This window comes from Schistocerca gregaria, chromosome 2, assembly GCF_023897955.1.
Source record: "Schistocerca gregaria isolate iqSchGreg1 chromosome 2, iqSchGreg1.2, whole genome shotgun sequence".
Taxonomy (NCBI): domain Eukaryota; kingdom Metazoa; phylum Arthropoda; class Insecta; order Orthoptera; family Acrididae; genus Schistocerca; species Schistocerca gregaria.
In genome coordinates, this window is record NC_064921.1 from 24169027 (window position 1) to 24192911 (window position 23885).

The 23885-nt window shown below is 43.3% G+C and overlaps 1 protein-coding gene across 1 annotated transcript in view; it reads left to right on the plus strand.

Moving 5' to 3' along the window:
* The window catches only part of LOC126334560 (PDF receptor-like), a 263538-nt gene that overhangs the window by 70731 nt on the left and 168922 nt on the right, over positions 1 to 23885 (plus strand). The gene's annotated exons all lie outside the window — the stretch shown is intronic.

The following is a 23885-nucleotide window of genomic DNA, read 5'->3' on the forward strand; positions in this document are numbered from 1 at the left end:
TTTTCCAGGGCATGTTCTGCTAAAGCTGACTTTTCGGGATAGCGCAGAAGGTAACACCTTTCATGTTCTATGTGGCGCTGTTCAATAGTGCGAACAGTCTGACCGACATGGAACTGCCCACATCCACACGGTATCATGAATTCCTGTCGCTCTGAGGCCTAGATCGTCTTTCATAGATTTAATTAGTTGCGGGATCTTTGCCGGAGGCCTGAAGATTGTGTCTATTTTATGCCTCTTCATCAGCCGACTAATATTCCCTGTTGTCGAACCACAAAACGGTAACAATGCAATCTCCTTGGTGTCTTCTTCAGACGTCTTCTTCCATTGAGGCTTAGATGACACTGCTTGTGAGATCTGTTTGTTATTGTAACCCTTTTTCCTTAAAAATTTTGCGTAAGTGGCTCAATCCTCTCGTCAAGGTGTCAGCGTCTGAGAGGGTTTCAGCTCGATTTACTAGGGTCCTCAGAACTGACTGTTTCTGTGCTGGGTGATGGAAGCTGGTGGCGTGCAGATAACGACCCGTGTGGGTGGGCTTGCAGTAAACACTATGACCCAGAGACGCATTGGGTTTTCGGCGGACAAGCACGTCCAAGGACGGCAGGGAACCCTCCTTCTCTACTTCCATTGTGAACTTGATATGCTCGTGGGTGCTGTTGAGGTGCTTCACGAACTCTTCTAACTTTTCTGGTCCAAGTGGCCAAATAACGATGGTATCGTCGATGTAGCGATAAAAACAGCTCTGCTTTCAGGAGAAGTGTCCAAGTCGATGTCTTCGAAATGCTCCATAAAGAGGTTGGCTGCTACTGGAGCTAATGGGCTTTCCATCGCCACGCCGGCAGTTTGGTTAAAATATTGCATTCGACGAGACGTCTATTAGTAAACGGACTAATGGTTTCTGGGATAGCGTGATAAACGAGGCCGTAGGCATTAGAATTTCTGACACCACCTTCAATAGAGACGGTGAATTGCAGCTGAGTACAACTTGGGATCCGGTGTTGAGGGAGTTGAAGCGAGCGGGGCGGTCGCGCGGCCGAAACATTACCACACATGGTGCGGTACCGAGCACAAGTGACGGCGCGTCTATATAAGCACGGCAATAACAACCACACAACAGTCGTCCACTCGACAGTGGCAAAGGATATATCTGCCGAAAGCTCGCGGGCAGTAAACCAATTGCCGCGGCTTGAAAAGGGTCCTTGTACGAACGAATCGACAGTTAAAACCGAAAACCGTTCTGAATCCTCAGACAGTGCAGCAAATGTACTGGCATTGTTATTGCTTAGGCAACTTCCAGAGGTGGTAGCCTGTAGCAAAACAAGGATCAACTCTGAGCTCTGAAGTGTATACCTGAGGAGCTATAACCATTTGTTCATCTTTGATACAGTGAAACGCATCTCCTCTAATGACTGAATCGTCCGTAACTGCGTAATCCTATGCGTTCGCATATTGAAAGTATGCGAAATGCTGTCTTGGAAACTACTGTCCTCACAGATACTCTAACTGGAGATATATCTCTTGTATTCTAGAATATCAATGATGCCAACCGATTTACTGATTAACCGACCTCAAATACCAATCAAGGTGTCGGTTCCAATAACGATAAACAAGGCACAAGGTTAGTTGGATGAGAAGGACAGAGAGGAGGGGTAGGGGGGGAGGGGCAGGAAATGAAGATTAAGTGGGAGAAGGAGGTAATGGATAGAGAGATGGAGAGCAGAAATAAATCAACGAAGTTAGGGGGGAGGATGAGATATATAGATTTGGAGAGGAGATGGAGTTCAGGAAGTATATCGAATTCGCATGCATATTTAGTAAATGAGAAATATTGGCTGGTTCGTTTGTGAGACTATGTCATTGTCTCTGTGTAACTAGAATGAGTTTTCGAAGAGAAGTTCATTGAAGTGTGGAGAACTTGATTAGATATTAAGAACATAGCAGCGCCGCGACGTAGTACCGTCACTGGATGGGGAGATGTCCAACAGTCATCCATTCTTCTTTTCTCATCCTGGTTTGATGCGGCCCGTCGCGAATTCCTCACCTCGTCTTTGTTTCTAAGTAGCACTTGCAACATACGACCTCACTTATTCCAATCTCTGTCATCCTCTGCAGTTGTTACACTCTGCAGATCCCTCTAGTACCATGCAAGTTAATCTCTGACGTCTTAACAGTTATCGTGAAATACCGTCCCTTCTTCTTGTCTGTGTTTTCCATACATTCCTTTTCTCGCCGACCCTGCGGAGAACCTCCTGGTTCAGTCCTTCTAAGTTTCAAAATTACTCTGGAACACTACATCTAAAATGCTTCGATCCTCTTCCGTTTTAGTTTTCTGACTGTCCATGTTTCACTACCATGCAAAGCTGTGCTTGTGCATTCTCAGAAATTTCTTTCTGAAATTAAGATCTATGTTTGATACCAACATACGTCTCTAAGCTAGGGATGCCATTATTGCCAGCGCTATGCTCCTTTTTATGTCCTTTTTGCTCTGCCCGTCATATGTTATTTCGTGGCGTGGGTAGCGGTATTCCTTCACTTCGTCCACTTTGTGATCCCCAATTTCCATGTTCCTTTCCGCGCTTCTCTTAATTGCGTTACTTCTCAATTTCTCATTACTTTTGTCCTTCTTCGATTTACTCTCACTTCGTGTTCTGTGCTCAGAGTGTTTATTCCATTCCACACATCCTGTAATTCTTTACTTTCACTGACGATAGCAATGTCTTCAGCAAATCTTATGACTGATATTCTTTGATTTTAAATTTTTATCCCACTCTTGAGCTATTATTTTGTTTCAGTCATTGCTTCTTTGACGAACAGTTTGAACAGTAGGTGCGAAACAATCAGACTCTGTCTTACGCCATTTTTTAGCCGATCACATCGTTCTTGATCTTCCAGTCTGATTGTTCACGTGGTCAAATGGCTCTGAGCACTATGGGAGTTAACATCTGAGGTCATCAGTACCCTAGAACTTAGAACTACTTAAACATAATATGAAATTTTCTGGCATATTAAAACTGTGTGCCGGACCGAGACTCGAACTCCGGACCTTTGCCTTTCGCGGGCAAGTGCCTTACGTACTTTTTTTGTTTTTGATGCCAACTCCTCATTTTCTTACGGTTTTGGGAGTGCTCGGCCACTTTTTTTGTCAGCTTCCTAATTTTTTTCGTTAAGATGGATGCCTAAATTACCTTTGCTAACATAAACGAGAATGAATATTTCTTCTTAATATTAACTAAGGGAAATGAATCTTACTGTTGCTAAAGGAAAGACAAGCATGTCAAAGTAAACTTAAATGTGAAGTCTTTCATTTCATGAATCAAACATAAAATCTTGTATCCCCTTGAAAACGTTTTTCAGAACTTAAAAACTTCTCTGCGTATGGCATAAGATAATTAAAAAAATAGATAAAATTTGATGTCTAATTTCTTCATGAGGATGTAGTCCGGTGCGTCTTGCCACTTGATTTCTTTTCTGCACAGTCTCTTGAAAGGATTGAAGACATTCCGGTTCCAGATATCTGTAATCGTGCAAGGCTGACATCTCTGAATTTCGTACCAATCTTAGTCTATTATCGTTCTCTTGTATAATTTTATTCCATGATTCTATTTATGAAGCACGCGTAATTATATTTTGTAGTCTTTTGTCCGCATGAGATGATGGTGCTGAGTCGTTAGATACACCCAGTAATTTTCTTTGCTTTTATTTTCTGCCTTCAAGATATAGTGCAGCGTGTGCCCGTTTAGCCAGTTTCAGCATTTCTTTTCGTATTAGGATATGGCACTGCGTCTGGGTCAGAAAATCTGTGGCGGTGAGAACGGTTGGAGATGTTCTGTTAACGATCGCTAATTTCTGCTTAACTATATGCCATATGTCTCTTACTCTTTCACACACAAATCGGTGTTCTTCAGTGTCAAGAAGGTTGCATGACGCGCACGAGGGGGAATTTGTGAGATGTAAAGCATACAATTTTGAAGTAGTTGACAGCACTATACCAAGTTGCTTTCACCTTAAAGGGTAAATTCCGATCGTGGATATTTTTCGAAATTGCAGACCAGTCGTTGTTGGGGTATTATCTTTCAATAATATTTCCTTCCTTCGCTTTCATCAAATATGTATAGAGGTCCTTTGCTTTCGTAAACTGCTGTTCTGAGAGCCTCGATATAACTGTACTCAACGAGAAAAGTTTTTAGGTGACAAAGACCAGCAGGTAGGTGGTGCACGTCTATTGGCGGCTGCATGCTTGCTGGAGCAATTTCATTCAGCAAGTAGGCCGTTAAGCTGTCGGGCGTCTGTTTCCATTGCTTGCACATTCGACACATATAATGATCGTGACCTGTAACTGACATCAACGAGGTTTAAACCGACTTCCCTTGTTGGAAATGTTAGAGTACTGAACTTCACTTTGAAAATGTTTCCTTGGCTTACAAAGCTTCCTATCGCGGACAAAATTCTTCTGGCTGTTTCTAATGGCATCGGGAAAGATTGGACAACATAGTTAAGTTTGGATGTTATATACACATTTATTAGTGAGGTTTTCTGTATCTCGCCCAGTTGCCTCATACTGTTTCCTTGTGCAGATGCTCGTATGCTTGCAAGTATAACTGACGGCAATAATGTGTTGGATGTTGGTCCTAAACCCATTACCCAAACATTTCAATGTGGCTACTTCCCTCAGCTATCCCCGACTTTGCATGCCAATTCCTCTGCCTAGGTTCATGATGAATGGCCCCCTTTTATTTAGTTTGGCGCCAGAAGCAAGTTCATATGTGTGTAAAATCTGAAGAGCTTTCGCCACTTCATCTTCATTTATAACCAGGACGCCCACATCATCTGCGTAGGCGTTGGACACTATTTTCTTGCCCTTTATATACAACCCTTGCAGGTGATGCGTGAGTGTCGCCAGGAGAGGTTCCATTGCTATTGTGAAAATGGCCACTGACATTGTGCAACGTTGACGTACGGATCCCGTCAGTTCAATCTCTCTACTTAGTTGTCCGTTGATCATTCTTCGTGCTACACTGTTTTTCTAAATTTGTTGAATAATCCTCACGAATCGTGGTGGGAATTCCTATACTTCCATGATTCCGAGGAGATACTTATGATGTACTCTGTCTAACTCCTTCTCGAAGTCTAATGACACTAAAGCACATTTTATTCGGCATTGCTGTTGATATTATATCCCTATATTCGCATACATCCTGATAGGTGTTTCTTTCTTTGCCTACACATGTTTGATACGGACCAGTTACAGAGTTAATAACTATTTTTATTCTTCTTGCTAAAACGCGGGCCATAATTTTTTAATCACTGTTGAGTAATGTTACTGGGCGAAGGTTTTCATTGCTTTGCTAAGTGAGTTTTTAGGAATTAGGACTATGATCCCTTCAGGAAATTCTTTGGGAGCGTCAACATTTCCATTCATGAATTCGTTGTACATACATAGCAACTTGCTTTTCATTTGTGGCCAGAACACTTAGTAGAATTCCACGGGGATACCATCAGTTCCTGGAGGCTTATTTTGAGGACGCTGTGCTATTGCGTCTTTCAATTCGTCCTCTTCTACTTCAGCCGTGAGATTTTCTACTTTCTCTGACTAATTCGTCCCGTTACGTTTCTAACAAAATCTCGCCGCGCCTCGTCGACGGTAGGTTTGGTGGACATCATGTCTGAGATATATTTATGAACAGCGTTTTGAATTTCATTCTGTTTTATGTTACTGGTCCCATCAGGTAACTTAACTTCTGTCAGTATTTTTCTGTTTCCTCTCTTATTCTCACGCATTAGGTGGTACATAGCTGTTTCTACCCAGGTGCCTGCATACTCAGAACCGAATTACTATGCTGTTTTCCATGCAGTTTGGTGCTAATCTGCTTTGCCCTTTCTCGCAAAGGCGGTGTCAGTTGTTCAGCGCCTTGTGAGCTAGTCTCCTCTTTTTATGTTTCCTTGGAGGGCTGACTCTTGGGGAGATTTCAACGTTTTCCATTGCCTCTTGGGTTTCTTCCTCTCGGCCGTGTTCCCTAGCAACTGATGGGTTGCTCTCCTTGTGGTTTTCTGGAGACTGCTGATTCTGAAGGACTATAATCGGTTCAGGGGCTTGTTCTATTCGAACAGAGATATTTCATTCTTTGTCTTGACTCTTTGGTTGTGTTGTCACCGTCGAGCCGCTGACTTCCATCATCACTTCATTGTCGCGAGCTCCATCATGCGGAGTACCGCCCCAGTAGCGTCAGGAGCGTGACGCGTATGGAGTTGTGCAGTGGCTGCCGCAACATAGGGGCAACTTTGATATGGCTGGGGGTCTCACTGCTTCGCCCGCAGGTAGCTGGGACACTCGGCGTTGTATACACTGCGAGCGGACATGGCCTGTACCGCAAGACGCGCAGGTTCTTGGGTGCCCATCATATATTACTATAGCACGATAACCACAAACATTTATATACGAGGGTATGTACTTGTGTAAATCAACTCGCAGTTGCCTGATACCATTCAAGACGCGTAACTTGTGAGCAGGAGAGCACTTTTCTGCGAAATTGCTAATTATTCTCACATAAGGGGCTATCACGGAGTCCATATTCCAAAGCCAGCATGCGTAACACGAACTTCACTAACATTGCCTTCGTGATGTTTGAACTTAAACGTTCCGCCACTAGATTCAACAATTTTGTCACACAATTCCGTGTTTTTAAGCTTGACATACACAACTCTACTCACAATTAGAGGGTGAATACCTATAACATCCTCAAACGAAATTTTTACACCTTCCTCTAACCATGTCTCAATTTCGAACGAATTCGGTCTCTGCCCTTTCTGGTCAAAAACAAATTTCAACGTGTCTCTTCTATTAGGCTGATCCATCTCTCCTAATATGAATCCATCAAGAGTCTTAAATAACGCAGCTAACTACTGCAAAAGGCGCTTGACTTACCGAGCGGAGCGCAGCAGACCGCAGCGCACAGCACACGCCGGAGGTCTGCACACCACGGTCGCCAAAAGCCGACTGCGAGAAACTGAGCCACCCAAACACGACTCACGCCCCTTCCTCACCGTTTCTGCCAGTACTTCTTCTCCTACCTTCCAAACTTAACAGAAGCTCTCCTGCGAACCTTGCATAACTAGCACGCCTGAAAGAAAGGATATTGGGGTGACATGGCTTAGCCACAGCCTAGGGAATGTTTCCAGAATGAGATTTTCACTCTGCAGCGGAGTGTGCGCTGAAATGAAACTTCGTGGGGGGTTAAAACTGTGTGACAGACCGACACGCGAACTCGGGACCTTTGCCTTTCGCGGGCAAGTGCTCTACCAACTGAGCTACCCAAGCATGACTCACGCCCCGTCCTCAAATCTCATTCTGGAAACATCCCCTAGACTGTGGCTAAGCCATGTCTCCGCAATATCCTTTCTTTCAGGAGTGCTAGTTCTGCAAGGTTCGCACGAGAGCTACTGTAAAGGAAACCAAAGAAAAAGTCGAAGGGGAAGAAAGAAAAATCCTGAGGTTTGCTGATGACATTGTAATTCTGTCAGAGACACCAAAGGACTTGGAAGACCAGCTGAACGGAATTGACAGTATCTTGAAAGAAGGATACAAGATAAGCATCAACAAAATCAAAACAAGGATAAAGGGATGTAGTCGAATTAAATCAGGTGACGGTGAGGAAATTAGATTAGGAGACGAGACATTGCAAGTAGTAGATGAGTTTTGCTATTTGCGTAGCAAAATAACTTATGACGGCCGAGGTAGAGACGATATAAAATGTAAACTGGCAATATCAAGAAAAGTGTTCGTAAAAAACAGAGGTATGTTAACATATAAATATTTGGAATTCCTTCCTTAAGGTATTTGTCTGGAGTGTAGCCATGTATAAAAGCGGAACTTCAACGATAAATAGTTCAAACAAGAAGAGAATAGAAGCTTCCAAAACGTGATGCTGCAGGAAAGTGCTGAAGATTAGATGGGCTCATCACATAACTAATGAGGAGGTTCTGAATAAAAGTGGGGGGAAAAATTTAGGGACCAACTTGAAAAATGAAGGGATCAGTCAATAGGGCACGTTCTGAGACATCAAAAGGTCACCATTTTAGTACTGGAGTGCAGTGTGTGTGTGTGGGGGGGGGGGGGGGAGGGGGGTGAAGAATAGTAGAGGGAGACAAAGAGATGATGATGATGATGATGATGATGATTATGTAGGTTGCAGTAGATATTCGGAGATGAAGAGGCGTACATAGGCTACAGTAGCATGAGTAGATATTCGGAGATGAAGAGGCGTGCATAGGCTAAGGTAGCATGGAGAGCTGCATCAAAACAGTGTTCGGACTTAAGATCACAACAACGCATTCTTGTGCTTAAGACAGCATTAAATACAGAAGGATATCAAAACATCTTACTGAGTTATGTACCGCGTAAAACCTAAGGGAACACAGTGGAGTTTATGTATCAGCACGACAGTGCACTGTGCCATAGAGCACCATATGTGAGTCAATGTTTCGTTAATAAAAGCATTCCGCAAAAGGTACTCGCCTACCTGTAGTACCATCCTTAACCCAATGGAACATGAATTAGAATGTAGACATCGCTCTAGTCCCCAGGATGAATGGCCTGTAATTCGCACACACACACATTCAGGCACCAGGAATGGAAAGCATCCGCAGCACAGTTAAAACTGTCAATGAGGAGAAGGGTTGATACCCGCAAAATAACGTTCACTAGTAGGTGTCTGGATACTTCTGATCAGATTGTGTAGTTTGTTGCTCTGGATTTATTTAGGCGGCCAGTTGTAGCTGCCTCAGCCTGTACAACTTTTCGACACCGGCAGGAACTTTCGTTGACATCGCTGTTAATGATCGCTGTCACAGGTCGCAGGTCGCAGAAGTGCCGCCGTCAAGGCCACTGGCCTTTAAAGTCATCATTCGTTGTGTGGTCTAGCGTTTCGTGCAGTGCTCTGTTAATCTCATATCTTGCTCAGGGTGTTTCTGCAAGGACCTTACAATTTTGACATTTCATAGAATACGAATAACAGTGCAGCGCAAGCGCTATGCGCAGCTGTGGCAAGGATAGCTGCCTTCAGTGGTTTCCAGGGCGCTCGCTGTGTGTTTCGGTTTGAAGAATCAAGGTATGCGGCAACAGCAAACCGTGATTACCATACTGGTTGCCGTGAAGATCATCCAATAAGGAGTACCATTTCTTAGTGGCTTAAGTGCTCTCGTAAACCTCAAGACATCCTCAGTACGTCAACATCAGCACATCAGCATCATCGTCATTAGCATGACATCATCTTCCTTTCAAGGATTAGGCTGTTCCCTGTTCCGAACTCTCAAACAAAATCATTAAGAACTTTTTCTAGGTCTTCCAATATCTGTTTTCCCATTCGGCTTGTAGTTCAGGATCTTCTGAGGAATTATGTGACCTTGCATTCTAATGAGATGTTGTTTCCTGTCCTCACGACATTTTTGAATTCAATGAATTTACAGTCATGCTGAAAATAGTAAATTCTGTTCTAATATCTTCGCTTCTAATCATAAGTCTTCTTGTCCAGCCCCTTGTATTTCTTAAAACGACATATCTGCTATTTTGAATTTTATTTTATAGTTTCTTTGTGGTCAACCAGCTTCCGCGTTCGTAGGATAACACAGGAACCGCCATTACTTTATAGAATTTCATGATGGTTTCTTTTTGTACTTTATACCCAGTGTTATGCTAATGATATCATAGACAGCTTGGAATTTGTGTACCTAACTTGAATATCAGGAACCAAATCAAAACATAGCACAACCTAAATAAGAGATTTGAGACATTTGTTTTAAAACCGAATTATCCAAACCAATTTTTGATCTGACTGGATATTTTCCTCGGAATGCCATTATTTTTATTTAGTTGCTAGAAATTTTAAAATTGTACTTTTTGCAAATTTCGCTCAACTTGTATACTTATCTTCGGAGGTCATCTTCATTCTTTTGAATAGTAAAGTTGTTACCAGCAAACAAAAGAATGAAATTTTCACTCTGCAGCGGATTAAAACTGTGTGCTGGACCGAGACTCGAACTCGGGACCTGTACTCCCAGGAGCGCTTCTGTAAAGTTTGGAAGGTAGGAGACGAGGTATTGGCAGAGGTAAAGCTGTGAGGACGGCGCGTGTGTCGTTTGTAGAGCACTTGCCCGCGGAAGGCACAGGTCTCGAGTTCGAGTCTCGTTCCGGCACACAGTTTTAATCTGCCAGGAAGTTTCAAAAGTACATTATTCCTCACTCGGTATCTAAAAACCGTTGTTTGCTGTACATTTCCATTTGTTAAGAATAGCATCAATGTAAACATTAAAAGGGTGGGTGATAGTCCACACCTATGTTCTAGAGAATACCTTTGGGCAATTTCACATCGATTGGATAAAGACGAAAATTTTATCAGAGGTGGTGAGTGGGCTTTTCATTTAAGTGGTAATGTTAGTAAACACAACTATAGGATTTGGGCAGTTTGTGGTAGTTAAATAAATCACGGCTGCAAAATTCTAACGCGGATTCTTGACAGACGAATGGAAAAACTGGTAGAAGCCGACCTCGGGGAAGATCAGTTTGGATTCCTTAGAAATGTTGGAACACATGAGACAATACTGACCTTACGACTTATCTTAGAACGTAGATTAAGGAAAGGCAAAACTACGTTTCTAGCATTTGTAGACTTAGAGAAAGCTTTTGACAATGTCGACTCGAATACGCTGTTTCAAATTCTGAATGTGGCAGGGGTAAAATACAGGGAGCGAAAGACTATTTACAATTTGTACAGGAACCAGATGGCAGTTGTAAGAGTCGAGGGACATGAAAAGGAAGCAATGGTTGGGAAGGGAGTGAGACAGGGTTGTAGTCTCTACCTGATGTTATTCAATATGTATATTGAGCAAGCAGTGAAGGGAACAAAAGAAAAATTCGGAGTAGGTATTAAAATCCATAGAGAAGAAATAAAAACTTTGAGGTTCGCTGATGACATTGTAATTCTGTCAGAGACAGCAAAGGACTTGGAAGAGCAGTTGAATGGATTGGTTTGTGTCTTGAAAGGTGGATATAAGATGAACATCAACAAAAGCTAAACGAGGATATTGGAATGCAGTCGGGTGATACTAAGGGAATTAGATTAGGAAATGAGACACTTAAAGCAGTAAAGAAATTCTGGTATTTGGGGAGCAAAACAACTGATGATGGTCGAAGTAGAGAGGATATAAAATGTAGACTGGCAATGGCAACGAAAGCGTTTCTGAAGAAGAGAAATTTGTTAACATCGAGTATAGATTTAAGTGTCAGGAAGTCATTTCTGAAAGTATTTGTATGGAGTGTAGCCATGTGTAGTAGTAAAATATGGACGATAAATAGTTTGGACAAGAAGAGAATAGAAGCTTTTGAAATGCGGTGCTATAGAAGAATGCTGAAGATTAGGTGGGTAGATCACATAACTAATTAGTAGGTGGTGAATAGGATTCGGGAATTAAAATCAGTCCCGTAGAACTTAGAACTACTTAAACCTAACCAACCTAAGGACATCACACACATTCATGCCCGAGGCAGGATTCGAACCTGCGACCGTAGCAGTCGCGCGGTTCAAGACTCAACGCCTAGAACCGCGAGACCACCGCGGCCGGCTGCTGAAGATTAGATGGGTAGATCACATTACTAATGAGGAGGTATTAAATAGAATTGGAGAGACGTTTGTGGCACAAATTGAATAGAAGAAGGGATCGGTTGGTAGGACATGTATTGAGGCATCCAGGGATCACCAATTTAGTATTGGAGGGCAGCGTGGAGGGTACAAGTCGTAGAGGGAGACCAAGAGATGAATACACTAACCAGATTCAGAACGATGTAGGTTGCAGTAGGTACTGGGAGATGAAGCAGCTTGCACAGGATAGAGTAGCATGGAGAGCTGCATCAAACCAATCTCAGGACTGAAGACCACAACAACAACGTGATAGCCCTAAAGTTAACGTCTTTTAAACACCGAGCAAGAGCAAAGTTTACGTTTCCTTTGTTTCTAAAGAGAAAAAAAATCACCGGAAGAGTGTTGTTTGGTATGCTGCAAAACCTTTTAATTCTGGTAAATAATGAGGCTGACATTCAACGCAGCGTATGCTTCATCACAAATGGCGAACCGCCTTGCTATCTCCCCGACGTCCAGCACTGACGCCCAGGAATTTCTCAACAACCACTTTCCAGGTACATGGATGGAATGCTGGAGGTGCTCTGATTTCAAGCTTCTCACGTTCACCGGACCTGCCAACTCCTGATTTTTTTCCTTAGAGAAATTCATCAGGGACACCAGATTTGCACCGCCCTTACCGGCTTGTGTAGCAGAACTTAGAGCGCGGATTGAACAATGACATGGTGCAGCGAGTTTGTTAAGGAATCGAAATTGTATGGAATGTGTGCCACATAACTAATAAAATAACATTCATTCTATTTAACTGTATGATACCAAACTTAATTAATTTGGTAAAAGAATGACAACAAAATTAAGTTGGAAGGGATATTAATAAATCTTCAAGAATATTCAAAGTTTGTTAATTGTTTTTGAGACACTTTAAATTTAATCACTCTGAATGCTATCTTCAAGTGTGTAGCTCATCGTCATTACATGGATCATATGAACAGAATGTTTAAGAGATAGATAGTGGTAATTGGACACATGCAGGTTTAAACGGTGTGAGTTGCCTAACGATACATTTGGTGGCCTCACACCGATCCGTCTTCACTCGACCTCTTTAAAAAGATTGCCTTTCGTCTTCTACTTCATGGGAACATAATATTTTCGGGAATGGAGTCCCCAGTTAATCTTTAAGTATATACAGACCATTTATTTGCCGCCGACGTGTTTGCAGGGCTCCGTCTATTTTAAAATTGCAGAGAAGAGCACTTTATATTGATAACTAAGTTATTCGTGACCGGTTTGGATGAAGGTTACCCATGACTGCACCGTTTATCTTTTCAAAATACTGGTTATCAAATGAAGAATATGGGGCAGGATTAATACTGTTACTTCCTCATCAAACCGGCTGCTCATCAGTGATAAGCATCAACAATTGTAACTTTAATAAAAAAAGAAATGATGCAAAGCCAGCAAAAAATTGTTGCCAATGAGTGCCCAACTTTTCCCTAGCAACCAAATGTACTGTATTACGGGTGCCTTGTAGACGTTCCCAGGTAAAAGGTCCGCGAGGAAATTTTGATGAATTCCAATCGTAGAGGTGTTTGTGCAGCATTTTTTATACTACAGTGGTCAGTATTGTGCCATTCGGAATGTATTTTGAGAGCTTATGATAGACACAATAGCCGCTAACCTACAGTGTACTTTCATTACATAAACAGTGAACCAGTAAGAAGTATAAACTAATAATTCGTGCAGCCGGAGACCTATGTATTGGTAATGTTACTAAAGTACACGATCATCATAATTTTTGGTTCCCCACTTAGGTTTCTATCACAATATATTGTTAACTGCATCTGACCGTTTTTATTATCCTTTTTTAAATACCTTGGTGCAGTTATCGGAGCAGAATATAGTTATATTCTACTATCAAACATTTAATTTTTCCGGTCGTGTGGTAGCGTTCTCGCTTCCCACGCCCGGGTTCCCGGGTTCGATTCCCGGCGGGGCCAGGGATTTTCTCTGCCTCGCGATGGCTGGGTGTTGTGTGCTGCCCTTAGGTTAGTTAGGTTTAAGTTGTTCTAAATTCTGGGGGACTGATGACCATAGATGTTCAGTCCCATAGTGCTCAGAGGCATTTGAACCATTTCATTTTTTCAATCAAAATGTTCATCATTTAGGTAAATATCAGAAACTTGAAATTCAAACTGGTAGTTTCGCATTTTTCTCGTGTCGCCAATGATGAAGGCCAAGCATCTTTACCTATTAAAATGGTCTACAGTACTGGTAGAATACGAGAGCCTACAGGCCGAGTACCGCATTGTAAGTCGGAAGACCCACAAGTGAATTTACAATTGTAAGATGGAACGGTGGTCTGATCAGTTAATATTAAAAGACTACGACCAAGGTGTGGACGGGGCCAAGGAATTGGCTTATCAGACATGATTAAACACATAAATAATTTATTCATAACTTACAGTACATAACACCAACTACGTAAATCCTGCTTCGATGCTTACAATTGCCATAAATGGTAGGGCCACCACTTTCGAATTGGGAAGGCTTTAATTTAAGAAACTGAAACGCTTATTATAATGTTTAAAAATAATAATAACACATAAGTACGCGCTAAGTAAACGCACTCTTAAATCCTTAATTATTAACCACAGAGCGTGGGTTTACCACATTTAAATTCTCATTGGAATATAAAACATAAATACATGAATTCACAACACAGCATGGCTTCAAAATTTCTACCTGGAGAACCTATGGCCCCAAAACTTTCGTATTACGTTCCAGACAATCACATTAATAACTTATCAGCACTGTTGGTAAAATACAAACGTTTGTACTATAATCAATTTTAATAATCCACAATCACTCAAAAACAACATCAGATGTTCAATACGGAGCATGTAAGCCTGTTCGTCCTCTCGGACCAAAATAGGCACGAGGGCCACCACAACAGAAGTGGGCTAGTTGCTTTAGGATAGGTGCTCCCATTAGCTTAATCACTGAGTAGATATTTACTTAAGAGATAGGTGCGGTAGTTAATGCAAATAGAAGGTATTTCTAAAGTGTTGTTTTTCCTTCCTCCTTTTTAACAATGGGGTTTTGGTAAGGTGGAAATTACACTTTGAGGAGACCCAGTAGCAATCTAGCGGACACGCCTTCACGAGGACGCCATGCCGCTACACAGGTACTAAACTAGCCGCGTATCCACTGTTCAAGCCAAACATTAACAATACAATTCCATATTCCTGATACCCAAGTAGTCGGGATCAAAACTAAACCAAAAATCCCAAGAACTCAAGATCCAGCATAGTTGCAGGAAAGATCTTACTTCATGCGGTTGCCTTCACAAATATAGTTATCGAAATGAAAAAAACAACGTGTAACAACATTCCCTAACCAGCACAATGTTCTTCTCTAGGCCCCAGTAGCGCTAGACAACGCTACCATGCCAATGTTAACAAACCTCTAAGGCAACACCCTCCAAGTGACAAGCCGAAACCAATGTGACCCCTTATCAGCTCCGTGACAGGGCTCGAAACCCAACTACTGTCAGTGCAACTTACTAAGAATAAATACAGAGCAAATAGTATGGCAGACACATATACCCTGGGATTAACAGAACACTAGACTGAACTAGAATTAACCTTAATAATACAGCATTAGATCGCGGGAGACAAGGAGAAAACTCCCCAACCGAAATTCTGCAACCACAGGGTGGGAGGATGAACTACCAAAACATAGAAGTGCAAACGTACACAAATAACTACCAAAATCACCACTACACCGGTTAGCAACGATGCGTGGAGGAATCTGCACTGTCAGAACTGCACCAGTGAACAGAACAGGGGATTGCCACAGCGATGGCCACAAGGCGGGAAAGATGACTGGATGAACTCAATCCCAAAGGACGATCAACTTTAAACATTCACACTTAACTTCTTCTCTCCTTTCCCTCGGCGCACTCCGTCGTCGGTCCGGGACTGCTGTGCACAATTCTGAGCCGTGCCCAGCCGTCCCGGCAGACACCGACCCAGCCCAACTGCTCCCGGAGTGCCATCCGCCTCCCGCCGACAACCAGTGAAGAGCGGACAGAGGGGCCTCCACCAGGCCGACGTTCCTCCACGTGTAGAGGTGCGGGCTCGATAACACCCGTCCTCGGAAGGCAGGATGGCTACGTCACCAGAGCACACACGAAGGCCACTGCGCGACAATATGCCCCAGCGTGACCGCACTCGCCTATAAATAGTACAGGCCAAAAAGTCTGCTGCTGTAAACACGTGAGTCGGTCGTGTTACCAACCTACGGTTTCTAAGTACACCAAAAACAGAACTCGCAATCGTACACTACGGGCGCGAGTTCAAACGAAAGAACTTCATAAAAGACCAACCATGAACAACCGCGGAAAAACGAAATAGAAGCGAAGCAATAAAAGACAGCAACGAGATGCTAGAGCCCGGTCGCGCCCAGACACTGTCGATTACCAAGTATATTGGCTCCACACGACGCTCAGGAAACGAGCCGTGGAACGATGGAAGTGCACACGGCTCATAAGTCGTTGCCCAGAGCAGCTCACTTCGAACAAACATCTTCCATTCGGTGTTGCTTTTCTTTTCCGGGTGGGATGGCTCACGCAAGTACTAAGGGAGCTGTGAAACAGTCACCTTTAAACACTGCTCTCTCAAATTATTTATTTTGTAAGACCGACGAACACCGATTTCTGATAGCGTGGCACTACCACAATGTGCTAGAGTTTTAGTAGGGCTACACGGATCGAGGGATGCAGTAGTTAAAACACTGTAACCTAATTCCATATGAGCTGGCTTTGAATCCAAGCCTACTGTTATTGTTGTTGTGTCTTCAATCCAAAGACTGGTTTGATGCAGCTCTCCATGCTACTCTGTCCTGTGCAAGCCTCTTCGTCTCCGAGTAACTACAGCAACCTACGTCGTTCTGAATTTGCTTAGTTTATTCGTCACTTGGTCTACCTCTACGATTTTTACCCTCCACGCTTCCCTCCAGAATTAAATTGGTGATCCGTTGATGCCTCATAACTTGTCCTACTAACTGATCCCTTGTTCTAGTCAAGTTTTGCCACAAATTCATCTTCTTCCCATTCTGTTCAGTATCTCCTCATTACTTACGTGATCTACTCATCTAATCTTCAGCATTCTTCTGTAGCACAAAATTGAAAAAGCTTCTATTCAGTTAGTTCATGTTTCACATCCATTCACGGCTACTACATTCCATAACAATACTCTCAGAAAAGACTTCCCAACGCTTAGATCAATACTCAATGTTAACAAATTTCCCTTCTTCAGAAAAACTTTTCTTGCCATCGCCAGTCTACATTTTATATCCTCTCTATTTCGACCATCATCAGTTGGAACTCCTGAGTTAATATCCAGTTTTACCCTAAACTCGTCCATGCGAACTGCTAGATGTTTCCGTACATAAAGTGAAGTCAATTTTTCCTTCCTACCTTTTCCTAATTGAGCTTCGCCTCTGATAATGACACTGAGTCACACTCTTGCTCACTTCCTGTGTTTATTTGGTTATGCTTTTCATGTCCAATTTTTCCTCCGTCTTCTCGGCTCACGTTCACTTTTTTATACGTATTTCCGTAATTCCATCGGTAATGTTCTAGGATCGATTTTTTGCAGATATACACACAACTTTAACTCTTTTCCTTCTGAATTTTTTTCCGTTTCTGTCGATTGGTACTGATTTCATAGCAATATTTTTAACAGTGCCTCTCCTTTCAGACCCATTCATATGTCTTATAAACCTGACATTCATACGACAAGTATGTATTGCTTGCTTTTTGTTCCCCACCCACGATTCACTTCCATGCAATAGTAATGGCACAGCAGTGTACAAATGCAAAACTTTAATTTCGTATGTGTCAAATTCTGACTCTTTACATATCTCCTGATTTATTCCGCAAAAGATTAAACGTATTCACTTTATTTTATGCATCTCTGATACACCATGCAATAAAATTACTTCTGTTATTTTATTGTAATCGATAATGTCTCAGTCTGACTTGGATGTTTACTTATAAAAGCAGTAGCTTCAGTTCACTCGTCAGTGCTGTATTATTGATATACAGTCAATTTTCTTTCCTAACAATCACTATAAAGTCGATGAATGCTTTTAATACAGATTGACTTTTCGGCTGTGCTAAAGTAATTACTGTAGAGCTCCGTTAACAACTTGAAGCTACTTTTGACTACACACTATCAAAGCGATTAAGCATCGCTACGCAACCGGTCGCAATGGACTATGTATCATAACACTAAAAGCTATGACGGTAAATGTACGCCCAGACTCCAATATCTTAACAAATAATTTGATCTGACTTTTATCAGCAATGACAGACGATGGTGTGATCTTAAGATTTCCCAGCTATCTGCATTGCTCTCGTGTGACCAGCTATGAACAGTCATGCACAAAACACGTCTTTTTCAGCTGATACCTATAAAGCAATGGTTCACAACCAGTGGTCCAAGAACCGCCTGTGGTACTCGAGAGCTTAAATGTGGTCCAAGTAAGATTTAAAATTCAAATTTTCGTTAGCTTTAAGTCATTAAACCTTTGTTACCTTGCGTGCGTGGCCGGGTGGAGGGCAACTGACCGACGCCAAAGCCGATCAGTCATGCTCGGAGGTATCACCAATTCCGCTTGTCATCTTAGTGGTTGGACGGCGTCAGTAGTTTATGTGGTGTCATAACACTAAAAGCTATGACGATAAATGTACGCCCAGACTCCAATACCTTAACAAATAATTTGATCTGACTTTTATCAGCAATGACAGACGATGGTGTGATCTTCAGATTTCCCAGCTATCTGTATTGCTCTCGTGTGACCAGCTATGAACAGTCATGCACAAAACACGTCTTTTTCGGCTGATACCTATAAAGCAATGGTTCACAACCAGTGGTCCAAGAACCGCCTGTGGTACTCGAGAGCTTAAATGTGGTCCAAGTAAGATTTAAAATTCAAATTTTCGTTAGCTTTAAGTCATTAAACCTTTGTTACCTTGCGTGCGTGGCCGGGTGGAGGGCAACTGACCGACGTCAAAGCCGATCAGTCATGCTCGGAGGTATCACCAATTCCGCTTGTCATCTTAGTGGTTGGACGGCGTCAGTAGTTTATGTGGTGTCACCGCCAGACACCACAATTGCTAGGTGGTAGCCTTTAAATTGGCCGCGGTCCGGTAGTATACATCGGACCCGCGTGTCGCCACTATCAGTGATTGCAGACCGAGCGCCGCCAAACGGCAGGCCTAAAGAGACTTCCTAGCACTCGGCCCAGTTGTACAACCGACTTTGCTAGCGATGGTTCACTGACTAAATACGCACTCATTTGCCGAGACGATTGTTTAGCATAGCCTTCAGCTACGTCGTTTGTTACGACTAGCAAGGCACCATTATCAGTTACTAGTGATACTGTGAATCATGTAATGTCAAGAGCGACGTTCACCATTAATGGATTAAAGTTAAGTATTCCACCAGCTACGTCCGTTTTTCTAAATTCTAATCTCTTTGTCCTGTTCCAGACCTCACGCCAGTCTGCATGAGCTAAATCGCGTGCGTTTCAGCCTCCTCTAGTAAAACGGTATTGGCTCTCCTGCCAACCACAACAATGGCGACGAGGAAAAACCGCGTTCTTATCGATATTGCGCTGATTTCCTTGTGTAATGGCTTCGCCACAATCTCTAGATGTACTGTCCGAATTTTATCGCTTACAGAATCCGCAGACGCAGGTATTACTGGATGCCCTTGGACAGCTCGTCCAGGGTCAACGTGCAATGCAAAACGATGCTGCAGCCGCCGCTTCACTGCTAACGCAGCCACAACACGCTGTTGCATCCACTTTTCGACCTTTTCATGCTGCTCGGGATAGTTGGACGGAGTGGTCCCGTCAATTTGGATTCCATCCCTCCGCCTACAGAATTCAAGGTAACGAGCGGCAGCCTTTTCTCCTTTCTTTCGGCGAGTTTCCAAACTTACCGTGTGATAGTCAAATTATTTCTCCGACGCGACGTAGCAACTCTGTTCTACGAAGAAATTTTGTCTGTATTAGATGCATATTTCAAAGAATCAGTCAATGTAGTTCTTTCGTACAAAACGTACGGCAGGTCAGGCTAATCGAGAGTGGGTTGCAACCTTGCAAGGTCTTACTAGGGATTGTGCTTTTGAGTGTCAATGCCGGCCGCGGGTGGTCTCGCGGTTCTAGGCGCGCAGTCCGGAACAGCGCGACTGCTACGGTTGCAGGTTCGAGTCCTGCTCCGTCATGGATGTGCGTGATGTCCTTAGGTTAGTTAGGTTTAAGTAGTCCTAAGTCCACAGCAATTGAGTCCCATAGTGATCATAGCTATTTGAATCATTTTTTGAGTGTCAATGTGGACTCCGTTATTCAGATACTATGGTACGTGATGCAATTGCACAGAACGTTTCTGATGTTCGTATACGGGAATAGATTTTGAAACTTGTAAATCCATACCTTCAACAAGTGATGGACATATTGGATCGGCAGGACACACTAGACTTTGTTCAGGATGCATTTGAAACTTCGCCAGCAGTGTGTCAGGTTAACCGGCCCCCCGGGCGAGCTGCACGGAGCAGTAAACAGCCCGTCCGCTGCCACCAGGCTCTAAGCCACGTGTACCGCGCCGGCAAGCAAATGCATTGATCAGATCATGCCTGCGGTGTGCTACTAAACATTCGCGTGATAATTGCCCGTCACGCCAAGCTATCTGCTTTTATTGTAATAAAAAAGGACATGTTCAGAGTGTTTGCCAGAAAAAGCTCAGATCGGTAGCTCAAAACCGTTCCTGGCCCTTTACTTCGTGCCGGAATCGGAATCGAACCAAGGATACTCAGGCTCGCGAAACTTCGCCCATGGAAATTCATGTAGTTCATTTCACTCCGCGCAGTGCCAATCTCTCTAACAGTGACTCTGTTCGTCCCAAAAATAGTGTGCGTCGACATCGCCGGAACTCCCGTCAAGTCGCAAGTGATTATGTACCAGTCTCAGCTCACGTTGCACGAGACAGTCGCTCTTGTCGTCAGCAGGACAATAAACTTTTTGTAGACTAGGGCATTAACGGCAAAGTGATACCATTCCAGCTCGATACCGGAGCTGCAGTTTCACTGATCAATCAAGACACTTACAAACCGCTGGGCACATCTCCGTTGCGTGCCGCTACTGTTAAGTTAAATAGCTATTCAGGTCGAGAGATCCCTGTGTTAGGACAGTCCAGCCTTCTTGCAACATACAGAGGACAAACAAAACTTGTGTCATTTTACGTCCTTCGTTCTTCTTCTACAGTGAATTTGTTTGGTTTCGATTTATTTCAGTTGTTTAACTTGTCTATAGTAAATCAGGTCCTATCAGTGAACCAGACGGTGCCTTCAAACAGTGATTCTCGTCTATGTGAAGAATTTGCAGACATTTTTGCGCCGAGCCTCTGTTGCGCTAAGGACTATAAAGCACATTTGGAACTGAAAGTAAACGCGCAACAGAAATTTTTCAGAGCGCGCAATGTTCCCCACGCATTGCGTGATGGGGTCGCAAAAACATTACACGATTTGGAATCACAAGGTGTAATTGAACGTGTGCAGGCTTCTCTCTGGGCATCACCCTTAGTAATTTTGCAAAACCTTCTGGAAAGTTGAGACTTTGAGTGGACTTCAAGGCAACAGTGAATACACAACTAGTGATTGCTACTTTTCCTTAACCCCGCCGGGAAGATCTTTTTGACAAACTGTGCCGGAGTAAATATTTTTCGAATTTGGACCTCGCAGATGCGTACTTGCAAATACCGGTGGACGAAGAATCCCACCGCGTTTTGGTGGTTAACACGCATCTTGGTTTGTATCGATTCAAACGACTGCCATTCGGGTGTGCATCCGCCCCTACATTGTTTCAGCAATATCTGCAAACTGTTCGTGCGTCGGTCCCTAATGCAGCAAATTATCTGGACGATATTGTGATCTCCGGAAAGACGGAAGAAGAACATTTGGCCAATCTCATAACATTATTTCAGGTCTTGCGACAAAATGGTATTCGCTTGCGGAAGGACAAATGTGTGTTTTTTGCTCGGGACTTGCCATACTTGGGACATGTACTCAAATGCCCAAGGCATACATCCCAGTCCCACGCACCTTCGTGCCACACAAGACTTGCCGTCGCCGCAGAATTTGAAGCAGCTACAGAGTGTGCTGGGAAAAATCAACTATTACCATAAATATGTGCCGCATGCCTCTTCCATTTCAGCTCCGCTTCATCGCTTACGCCGCAAGGGTATTCCATTCGTCTGGACGACGGAATGCGAACGCGCCTTTCGCCGGTTGAAATCAGCGTTGCTTTCCAATACTTGCCTTACGCCATTCGATCCCCAAAGCCCCTCTTGTTGGTGGTGGATGCATCGGATTTCGGGATCGGTGCTGTGCTTGCGCACAAAGATGGATCGCACGATCGCCCTATTGCCTTTGCGTCCAAATTTCTCGCGTCTGCTCAAAGAAATTATTCACAGATCGAGAAAGAAGCATTGGCTCTAGTATTTGGTGTACAAAGTTTCTTGATTTCTTGTATGGTCGTCACTTTACCGTAATCACAGACCACAAACCTTTGACATGGCGTTTTCATCCGACCAAGCCTATACCTCCACGTACAGGGCAGAAATTCATTCGATGGTCTATTTTCCTCTCCCAGTACCGTTACGATATCTTGTATCTGTCCATTGCTAAGCACAGAAACGCTGTTGCGTTGTCCCGCTTGCTGTTGCTGAGGATAGGGCATTCGATTCCTCCGAACTTGCTTGCATGTTCATTGATGCGGAAACCGATGACGTGGTCGAACGGTTTCCGATTGATTTTCATCGTGTAGCTATTGTCACAGCTGCCGACTCTGTCCTTGCTCCGTTCTGCGTTTTGTTGCTACGCATTGGCCTTGTCAAAGTCACGGATCGGGGATCCGTTGGTTCGCCGATTTTTTCCTAACAAGGAGAGACTTTTTGTACGACGTAGTGTTTTGCTGTTGCTTTCTGATAATGATCAGTGCAGGGTCGTGGTACCACAACTTGCTCGTCAGTACTGTACTTGGTTCGGAATCGATGTCGCGATTAGGAATATGTGCTCTTGTTGCATGGTGTGTGCCGAACAACAATCAGCACCACCGCCGAAATTCTTTGCATGGCCAAAAGCCACTTCCCCTTGGCAACGCTTACACATCGATTGTGCTGGTCCATTCTGGAATGCTCGGTGGTTGGTTGTAGCAGATTCATTCAGTAGTTTTCCTTTTGTTGCCCGGATGTCTTCCACGACGTCATCTGCCACCATCCAAGCGTTATCCGCTATCTTTTGCATTGAAGCTCTTCCACAGACTATTGTTTCCGACAATGACCCACAATTCATGTCCGCAGAATTTCAGTCATTCTGAAAGGCCAATGGTATTCAACATCTGACGTCCGCGCTGTGGACTGAAATGTACTCCGAGTATGGGACATTTGTCTTTCGCGCAGAAGTTGGTTGGCTGTCGGAAAGTAACATTCTGTGAAGAACATGCAAACTCAGAAGAGAGTTGTTCCAGGTGCGAAAAAATTAAGGAATTATTGGAGAAATTATATTGCGTTCCCATTAAAAGCACACGATTAGGGCAAACACCATGAGCCATCTGCTAATGTTGACTGATGCATTCAATCGTCACTTCCCACATTATTAAAAAAACAGAAGCTAAAATTAGCCAAATTCGCAACCCTTTTAACATTGATATTAGAAAAGTTGCAGAATAAATGAAAGAGGACCTCATTGAATTAAAAACTAATGAAGTCTGGTTAAGATGGACTCGTAACCACTGACAGTAGCTAGCAATTCGTATCTGGTTAGAAACAGTTTCTCGTTTACAAAGGGTGACACTCAAGTCCAATCTCTGTTTATTAGATTCCTATTACGAACACTGTTCTTACGATGTACTACATTGCAGCTACCTTATAGACGAAATGGATTGTTCGCGTTCATTCGCCAACAAATTAGTCAGCTTCATTCACGGTGTGGTCACTGACTCTTAGACAGACGATAGGTCCTTTCTGACATTCTGTGACGTCTCCACGGCTACTCACGTCGCTGCTCTGATCCTGCACCACCCACTGTCACGTACACTCCTCTCCTCTACTGCCACTATTTGCGTTGCTCACATGACCGCCTGGTATAAGTGCTGCTCCATCGACAGCTCTCCAGAGCGGCCAGTGTGCTCTTT